Genomic DNA, 10,491 nt, shown 5'->3' on the forward strand with positions numbered 1-10,491 from the left:
TGTTATATTATTCTTTTGTTTGTCTTTATTAATATTACTTTTACTGTTAAGTCTGTTTTTTTAGATATCCTTTTTGACGTAACTCTGTGCTTATGTATCCCATCATACTTTGAACAACAAAACTATTTTATAATGTGACTCTGTACCCATGTATCTTGTCATACTTTGAATGACAAAATTATTTTATTTATTAATATTACTTTTACTATTAACCCACTTTTTTGTGATATACATTTGACGTGACTCTGTACTTATGTATCCCGTCATACTTTGAACCACACTGTTATTTTATTTATTATTACTTTATACTGTTTAGTCAGTTTTTGTTACATCTATTTTGCGTGACTGTATTTATACATCCTGTCATACTTTGAACGACAAAATTATTTCAGGTCTACCTGTGCGAATTTCAAACGCGCAATTTTACACCAGTTCTCAAAACCCTCCTTCCTTGATGGGTGCATTTTACATAGACAAATAAAATCGTATAATATAATCAAAATGAGGATGTTAATTTGATGTATGCCTTTTTGTGCTTCTTCGATTACATTTGTTGTTTTTATAGTTATTAAGATGATGAAACAATGTTGACTGCTGTACCCCTATTTTTGACATTTTTAACTATTGTGTCTGTTTGTTTTGTTCACGCATCGGTGACGATATAATGTAATTTGATGGGTCTGTCAAACAAGTGAGAGGTTTAGCTAGCTATAGAACCAGGTTCAATCCACCATTTTCTACATTTGAATATGCCTGTACCAAGTCAGGAATATGATAGTTCTTGTTCATTCGTTTTTGATGCGTTTTGATATTTGATTTTGCCATGTGATTATGGACTTTCCGAATTGATTTTCCTCTGAGTTCAGTATTTTTGTGATTTTACTTTTTTGTCTTCATAAGACTAATCAATGACGCTCATATCAAAATATTTATAAAGCCAAACAATTACAAAGTTGAAGAGCATTGAGGATCCAAAATTCCAAAAAGAGACTTTTTAATGTTGAACAACAATAGCTTCTGTTGCAATCAGTTAAACGCTTTGCATAGATTGCAATAAACTAATTGTGTAATTAATCAAATCCAGTATTACAATATTGTCACTTCATCAGTTGAAATGTTTAAGGAGTAGTTATCAGTCAATCAATGAGTTTGTGGTGTAGTTCCTTAAATATTAGCAAGAATTGTCTGCAACTTTTCTTTACGCTTATGAAAAAAAAAATCCATTGATATTGCATTTATTAATAAACATTATTAAACTGAACACTCAAAACCTAGGGTTATAGTTTAGTACTCCATAACTGCCTTTTGTCTTACTTTTTTACGACACATCAGTTAGAGATAAACTCATCATAGATACCAAAATTACATTTTGTATTTACCCCAGACGCGCGTTTCGTCTACATAAGACTCATCAGTGATGCTCGAATCCCAAAAGGTTGTAAGGCAAAATAAAGAATGAATTTGAAGAGTATTGAGGACCAACATTCCTAAAAATTTTGCCAAATACAAGTAATCTATTCCTGAAGTAGAAAATCCTTAGCATTTGTAAAATTAAAAAAATTGGAAACAAGAGCAGTTAGAATATCATTTCAAATTCAAACATTAGGAGCAGTATGAACAAACAATGTCTAATTTGTTAAATAACGTCTATGCCTGTGTTAGAAAGAAAATGATTGGTTCGTAATGATTTTAAGGTCGCAATAACATTGAAATTTATCTAGTTAATAATTTCCTACCAGCACATTGGCACCTTCTCCGAGGATTGTTACACTCTCTTGGCAAAATGTTGGCTAGTTTTGACATTCAACCAAACTCAGATATACAATCTGTTCTAGTGGAACGCTTGTCGAAGGATTTGAATACAAATCAGTGGAACAAAATAAATAAATTGATAAATCAGGTGATTTTAAACGTAATGGATTAATTTGTATGTTCCTATCCTACTCTCACGTTGTTCAGTGAACGATAACAGATGTGAAAATCTATTGTCATACTAAAGACTTATCTCGTTGCCAAAATATTGTGCAGTTGTGTATAGAATAGCCATTGTTTCTGAAAGATAAGAATAGTTGGGAGAGAACATAACAGATATGCGATAGCTTTCAACAAAGGTAAACTTTCATATTTTGTTGAAATGATTGTAAGATATCGAAAACAAGAATTATAAGATATCGCACAAAGTATTGTAAGATATCGCACAAAAGTATTGTAAGATATCGCAGAAAAATATTGTAAGATATCGCAGAAAAGTACTTTAAGATATCGCACAAAAGAATTATTAGATATCGCACAAAAATATCGTGAGATATCGCATCAAAAGTATTATTAGATATAGAACAAAAATATTGTAAGATATAGCACAAAAGTATATTAAGATATCGCCCAAAGTACTATCCTGTTCCACCGCTGTCCAAAGGGGAGGGTTGAACAAGGCTTCAACAACCGCGAGTACTCTCATATCTGAACATGCTCTTACACATGTCAAATAAATCGTATAAAATGTCGTGACCAATTTTATGCTAGTTTGTCTATTTTCATTTAATTGTTTTACATTTGTCATTTCACGGCCTTGTATAGTCTGCTTTGCAGTAATCATGATGATATTCATTTGTCATTTCGCGGCCTTGTATAGTTTGGTTTGCAGTAATCATGGTGAAATTCATTTGTCATTTCTCTGCCTTGTATAGTTTGCTTTGCAGTAATCATGGTGAAATTCATTTGTCATTTCGCGGCCTTGTAAAGTTTGCTTTACAGTAATGATGGTGATATTCTTGTTGATCGCCATATCTTTTCATGTAGATGCTAACTGTTATTGCCATTTGGTCTCTTATTACAAAGGTCTTATAATGAATGATGCAACAGCTTGTTGTTTAATAAAATTTAGCATTTATATTTTCATATATCATGTAACCTTATTACGTGTACGGATTTCTCACGTTAGTAGTTTTGTAACATTTTGAATGATACATTCGAATGGTAATCCATTATCATTTGATTATCAGCATGACACTTAGAGGAGGTACAAACTGTTGAACACACCTATTTATATATTAATATATATATATATTTATATATATATATATATATATATATATATATATATATATATATATATATAGACACTGAAGTTGAACTTTCAGACTTAGACATCGATAGATATTATTATTCACAGCATATGGATTGACACTTTTATTCTTCTAACATCATACTAGATTGTGACCTTAGTAGTGGACGTAATATTCAGATTGGATTCCGAGAAGATTTCCGGATACAGATAAAGATAAAAAATTGGACTCATATTTTGACAGTTAAGTTGACAGCAATATTTGTGTAATACTTTTTGTAAACTTTTGTATCTAATAAATCTTTTTACATTTTATTATTGATTTGTGTCTTTTGTTTTTTATTTATTGTTTGATTGCATGTTTAACCTTTTTCTTTATCATTTTTTCACAGATATCATTATAAAATTTTCATTCCAGCTTTATTCTCTATTTATGCATGTATTTTATATTTGTTTTTTTTTGTTTTTTTATATTTGTGTTTTGCTATTTATTACTTTAGTTTTGCTTGATCTTTATGTTTTCTTGCCTGATTGTCTGCGATATATTGCCAGACACATATAAATGTAAATGCTAATTCTGTTTTATATATATACTCATTTTCCAACCTGCTGTTTTGAAATGTTTGCCTTTATAATTTATTTATAGGTTTATTTTCTGCTGCTTATATAGTTATTTATAATTTTGCCCTTGCTAGTTATTTGGTATTATTCTGAACTGCTGTAATGTGCTTAATGCTATTGTTGCTATATGCCTTACCTTATTTAATCAGATACAGACTGACACAAATGAGTTGAAGTTAGAATATGTAAAATATAGACCACTTTTAAAGTGATGTTTATTACAAATTTCAGAATGAGATGCTTGTTTAAAAGTATCTTTCCTTGTTTGTGTTTTTGGTACATGTACATTATAATGAAGCGACCATACTGTAATAAGGTTTGCACAATCTCTGCTGAAACTAACTCATTAATATGCATACACACACTCATGATGTGCAGTAAACTAGATCTGTGTTCGATTGTGAGATAGTTTTGTTAGTTTTTAGTACATATTGATCATGCATGAAATTGATTTACATTGTGATGCAAAATTATTGCTACATATATATAGTGATACTACATTTGAAGTCAGTCAGAGTCCTTTAATTTTTATGAATCCGTCTCTCAAGTACGCATTGTTCTTTTAAACGAGAAATATTAACATTTAGACAAATCTTATATAATATTTAAAGATATTTACAGCTACATCTCATAAAGAATATTAATCTTTGATCGTACAAATGGATAAGAGGTATAATAAGTGTATAACATATTTGCCTTCTTAAATAGACAAAGGATCATATGAATTTGTAAATTTGACATGGGAGTTTTTGATACATAGATACAAAGGACAAACATAGAAACTTCAATATCTACATGTAGTAAATTGAACAACTCTGACAGTCTTGAAATATTGTACATAATAGGCTTATTCAGACTATATATAGTTCATTTAACTAAACCTGTCTTTCAAAACGAATGAACGTGTTAGACAGACAATGTCTCATGATAAAAATATTGACAAATCTGATTGGATCAGATTTTAAGGCAAAACAATGGACATTTGTATACTTGTGCTTCTTGTGTGATCTTTTCTTTTTTGTCATAACCACATAGAATGGAAAAATGTCTGTGTGTGTTGGAAAGAATGACAGTAAGGAAATTAAATGTAATATGAAATTATAGGAATGAAATAATAGGAATGAAATAATCTTTTAAAATATGTACATAACATGAACTATACAGATATTTAATATTGGGGTGGCTCAAATTAAATTTCCATTTGAATCAAATGTATCTATTACAATTTCTTCTGAGTTATCTCCCTTAGACCATTTAGAGTGAATATCGTACACAACAACAGTGAATGTCTCAAATTTAACATTTGATTATGAGTGTTTGACTCTGTCTTGCTATTGTATTTTATGTTTTCATATATATGCATTTATTGTAAATTACAAATATGTCTTGAAAAATTATACAGTTTTAAAGGTAAAGAATTCTAAAAGTCCCTTGATTTCACAAATTTCATGGTATATTCATGTATACTCACTCATCATTAGAGTTGTAAATATTGATAAAGCTAAACACATGCATGAAGGGTGATATTCTTAAAATAATTTCTTATAATTGTTAAGGTCTTCATGCAAAGATGGAACGGAGAGATGTTTTGAATTATTTAAAGTCAAAAATTTTTTATATATACTGTCTTCAGGACACACATTTGACAGAACAAGATGAATTAAAAATTAAAAATCAGTGGAAGAGAGAATGCCTTTTTAATTCATTTACATCCAATCAGAGAGGTGTGACCATCTTTTTAATGAAAACTTTGATCTTCAAATTCACAAAGTTTAAAAAGATGAGGATGGAAACCTTCTTGGATTGGATATTACAATTGAAGAACAAAGAATTACCTTAGTTTATATTCATGTGCCAATTGTAGACACTCCTTGCTTTACTCAAAAGGTGGCAGACATTATTGAGGAATTTGATAACCAATCTTGTATTCTTTGTGCGGATTTTAACCTCATTCAAAGATTTGATCTTGATCTTTAATATTGATTATTTTAATATCAACAACCAAAAGTCTAGAGAAAAATTATAACAGCTAATGGAAGACTTTAATCTAGTTGATCCATTTAGAGAATTATACCCCAATGTGAAAATATTTACCTTGAGGGGAAAAAAAACTCTTTAAACAATCTCGTATTTGAAAGATTAATAATTCCCTTCTTCTTGATACTGACTATGTTAAAGAGATAAAAAAAAAAACTCATAAGTACAGTAAAAGAACAATATGCCGTCAAGATATATAGAGATGAAAATTTACAAAATATTGACGACTCTGAAATTAAATTTCATGATGATGCCCAGTTATTTTTTGAAACTCTACTTACAGAAATACGCGGTAAAACTATTTCATATGCTTCTTAAAAAATAAAGGTGGGTATAATAATTGAAAATGAGATTATTTTGAAATTAAAACAATTAGAAGAAAATGAACAGTAGAAGATCTGGAAGAGATTGATCAGAAAAAGCAGACCTTAAAATGTATAGACAAAAGAAGGTTCAGGGACGATATGTTAGGTCAAGAAGTCAGTGGATTGAAGAAGTAGAAAACCCTACCAATTTTTTATTAAATCTAGAGACTAGAAAATAAATTAATAAGACTATTAAAAAACTTAGAAAACGGTGTTATAGTGGAAGAACAAAAAAAGAGGATGAAAAGCAGTTATTGGAGAGAAATATTAATTTTTCTGAGTTAACTGGAGGTCGGGATCTGATGGTTACAATGCAGAATTATTTAAATCCTTTTGGATTGATATTGGAAATTTGTCCTTAGATCTATAAATTTTTGATATGGGATAGGCCAAATGTCTGTCACCCAGAGGCAGGAAGTGATTGCATGTATTCCAACAGATGGTAAACCAAAACAATTGATAAAAAAATTGGAGACCTATTACTCTTCTAAATTCTACATATAAATTGGCATCAAGCTGTATAGCAGAGAGAATAAAATCTGTTTTGTCAAAATTAATAAGTTCTTATCAAACTGGTTTTGTTCCAGGTAGATATATAGGCGGAAACTGTAGATAAATATATGATATTCTACATTTTACTGAAGAAAATAATATTCTAGGAATTTTCTTGGTGATTGATTTTGAGAAGGCATTCGATTCCATATCTTGGTCATTTCTTTATGCTACATCAAGATATTTTAATTTTGGTGAATCCGTTATATCCTGGGTTAAAACCTTCTATAACAGTATAACAGCTACGGTGACACAAAACTGTTGTATGTCAGAATTCTTCACTATAGAGAGAGGCTCTAGACAGGGAGATCCTTTATCCCTTTATATTTTCTTGCTATGTGCAGAAATATTAGGCATTTTGGTACGAAATAGTAAGGAGATAAAGGATATTACTATAGATGATACAGAATTTGTACTTACTCAATATGAAGATGATACATCATTGATATTAGATGGCTCATCAGAATCGCTCGATGCATCTCTTCGTGTAATCCAATTGTATGCTGAAATTCCGTGACTTGAGATTAATATAATAAGAACAAGTGTTATATGAATTGGATAGGTAGCAAGAAAACATAGCCAGGATCAAATTTGTGTAAAGTGGGGATTGAAAAGGGGCTTCAGTACATTTAAGCTGCTTCGAATTATTTTTTCAGTCGATCTAGATACAAGGATTAATTTAAATTATGGGCCAGTTTTAGATAATATCGACAACACTTTGAAAAAATGGTCAAAACAGTATCTCATTCCCTTTGGAAAGATTACCATTTTAAAAACTTTGGTCATATCTAAATTTAATAATCTGTTTCTATATATCCCTAGTGCAGATGAGAATGTGTTACGTAATTTAACAAATAAAATGTATGCTTTTATCTGGGATAAAAAACCAAATAAGTTCAAGCGAGATCGTTTATGTCAAGATTATTATAAGGGTGGGTTAAAAATGCTAAATTTAAAAGCATTTATACAGGCACCAAAATTTACATGGATAAGACGGCTGTATAGTTTGAATTCAAAGTTGGTGAGATTAGTCTCTATTGTGGAGCAAATAAATTTTATTGAAATAAGTTATGTTGCGCCTATTAAAAGGTCATCAAATAAATTTTGGCAAGAGGTTTTTGATGCTTGGAAAACCCTTAATCAAATCAGAAAACCAAGATGTATTGATGGAAGTCTATCATCTTCTTTATGGGAGGTTGAAAACATTAAAATTTGTGGTTCAAGATTCTACTAGTATATAAAAACTGGGCAAATGCTGGAATTTGGACAGTGCAAGACGTGTTAGATGACCAGGGCAAAGTTATATCATTTCAAAATTTGCAACAATTATATCAATTTAGTCCAAATATTTTACATTATTATGGAATAGCACACTCGCTTAATGAGTGGTTAAACATGATCAATATTGAAGTAAAGGAGAGAAAAATTCAAGCAATACTACCTTTTAAAATAAGTATTTTTTTTTATAAAAAAAGGTTCAAAGGACATGTACAAAGTATTGAATGAGAAATATATTACTTTTGATGCAAAGGAAACATGGGAGAACCATCTTAATATGACTGGTATTAACTGGAAATAAACACACTTCGTGTACAAAATATACTAAAAGCACTATGCTTTGCTGGTTCCAATATAGAATTATCAATAGAATTTTGGAAAATAATTCACTACTTTACCGGATGAAAATAAATAGTAACAACATATGCACATTTTGTAAAGAAGGACCAGATACTATCGAACATTTATTTTGGAGCTGTCCAATGGTCGCCAGTCTCTGGTCTGCACTAAACATCTGGATTTTTTAAAATGACAAATATTGAACTGCCTTTGAATATTATGATTATTCTTTTTGGTATCTACGAAAATGTTAACTTTAATTTTATTAAAAGTAAGATTATTCTACTTTCAAAATACTATATTTACCGAACAAAACTACAGGAAGTTTAAAATGCTTTCAAAAACTATTTAAAGGAACACATGAACTTAGAAAAATACATTTCATTTAAAAACCTCTCTGTAGAGGAAAATAACAAATACTGGAGTTCCTGAGCCCCTATTATACAATAAACAATAAATGTTAAATTTTGATTGAAAACTACATTTTGTCGGTATTTTTTTAGAGTGCCAGTTTGTCCTCTTTATATTCAAAAGATTGAATTGTTCATTTTTTTTAGTAGTTTTTATACCTCAAGCTTACTCCCATACCACAATAATATGACCACATCAACCAAAACTGACAAAATTTGCACTTTCTTATAAATATATGTAGCCTCAAAATATATCACTCATGTCAGAAACATGTTTATGTCAGAACTGATTGTATCATTAGGGTGACAGCAATATTGGAACACAATGATCACAACGTTTGTCTGCACCAATTAAGGGTTACAGCTAGCATGTCTTCATTTTTATCAAAACATTGAATCGTAATCTTTATTGTGGGAGTGGTGATACCTCTGGTTGACTCGTATAACAAAATTATTTGACAGCATCAACCAAAACTGATGATATTCGCACATTATTTTGTAAATCATATAGTCACATAGTCAATCAGGAATATTTTTTGTCAGGGTTGAACATGTTGAATGTATAATAAAATGATAGAAATATTATAACACAATGACTTCAAAATGGTTTTTTTTATTAACACTCTAATTGATTCTTTATTGCACATATTGCTGTTTAACAATTAAACTTGTTGTACAGCATTTCAACAAGTCTCCCTGTTTAATTACCACTGGATACCCAGGGAGAATATTCAGTAAAATTACCTAAAAAAATACATTTGTTTAATTATCTGAATACATTAAACTACAATATATTATTATAGTTGTTACAAAAAGTGTTTGCTACTTCACAAAAAATATTTTCGGCTATATAATTAATTAAATAACATCTTCATGCCTTACATATCATGTACTGTAGTACGACGCTAGATTAAAACTGACGTGGAAAGGTAACACCCAGCCACCAAAAGCTTCATTTTTATGAAGACCAGGTGGTCGTGTGGTCTAGCGCACCGGTTTCAATGCAGGCAATTTGGTGTCACGATATCTCAGCATGGGTTCGAATCCCGGCGAGGGAAGAACCAAAAATTTGCAAAAGCAAATTTACAGATCTAACATTGTTGGGTTGATGTTTAGACGAGTTGTATATACATAATGTACGCAGCCATGTATCCCCATTACTGCTGGTGATCCGATGGATACATCTGTTGTAGAGTTGTCACTGACTCAGACGTACTTATTAATAAAAAATATATACACAATATTTTATTTCGGAAATTGATCATTCATCCGGAATGACTTTGGGGATTCTTTTATTCCCTTATCAGAAGTGTTTCGGGAATTTGGATTATTTATTTCGATGTGGTTTTGAAAGTTTGGAAAAATAATGTGAAAAGGTAAGTTGGATTGTAAATATAATTTTCATAGTTGCACTTTCAATCTTAATTAAATTTGTTATTGATTTGACCCAGATAAATACCATGTCGTGACCTTTACCTACCAAAGTTTGTAAACAAATTCAATGCAGCGTACAAGTGTTGAAGTACCTATATATTGACAAACACATAGGAAAGAAAAAAAACCACATACAATCGCACATAATATAGATAGCATCTGTTTCTTTACTACATGTAGCTTAGGTTTACTATAAAATGACATCATTCATTATTCTTCAAAATATTCAACAGCTTTGTTAATAAACCAGTGATCTCTATATTGGTCATACTATATAAATATACTGTATTTTCTACCTCATATTAAAAAATTCTTAATGTGTCTACTGCTTTGTTTTTTTTTATTAGAAACATAATGTGTTTTATAGATTGAACAAAATATTAAGCTAAAC

This window comes from Mytilus galloprovincialis, chromosome 12 (genome assembly GCF_965363235.1).
Source record: "Mytilus galloprovincialis chromosome 12, xbMytGall1.hap1.1, whole genome shotgun sequence".
Taxonomy (NCBI): Eukaryota; Metazoa; Mollusca; class Bivalvia; order Mytilida; family Mytilidae; genus Mytilus; species Mytilus galloprovincialis.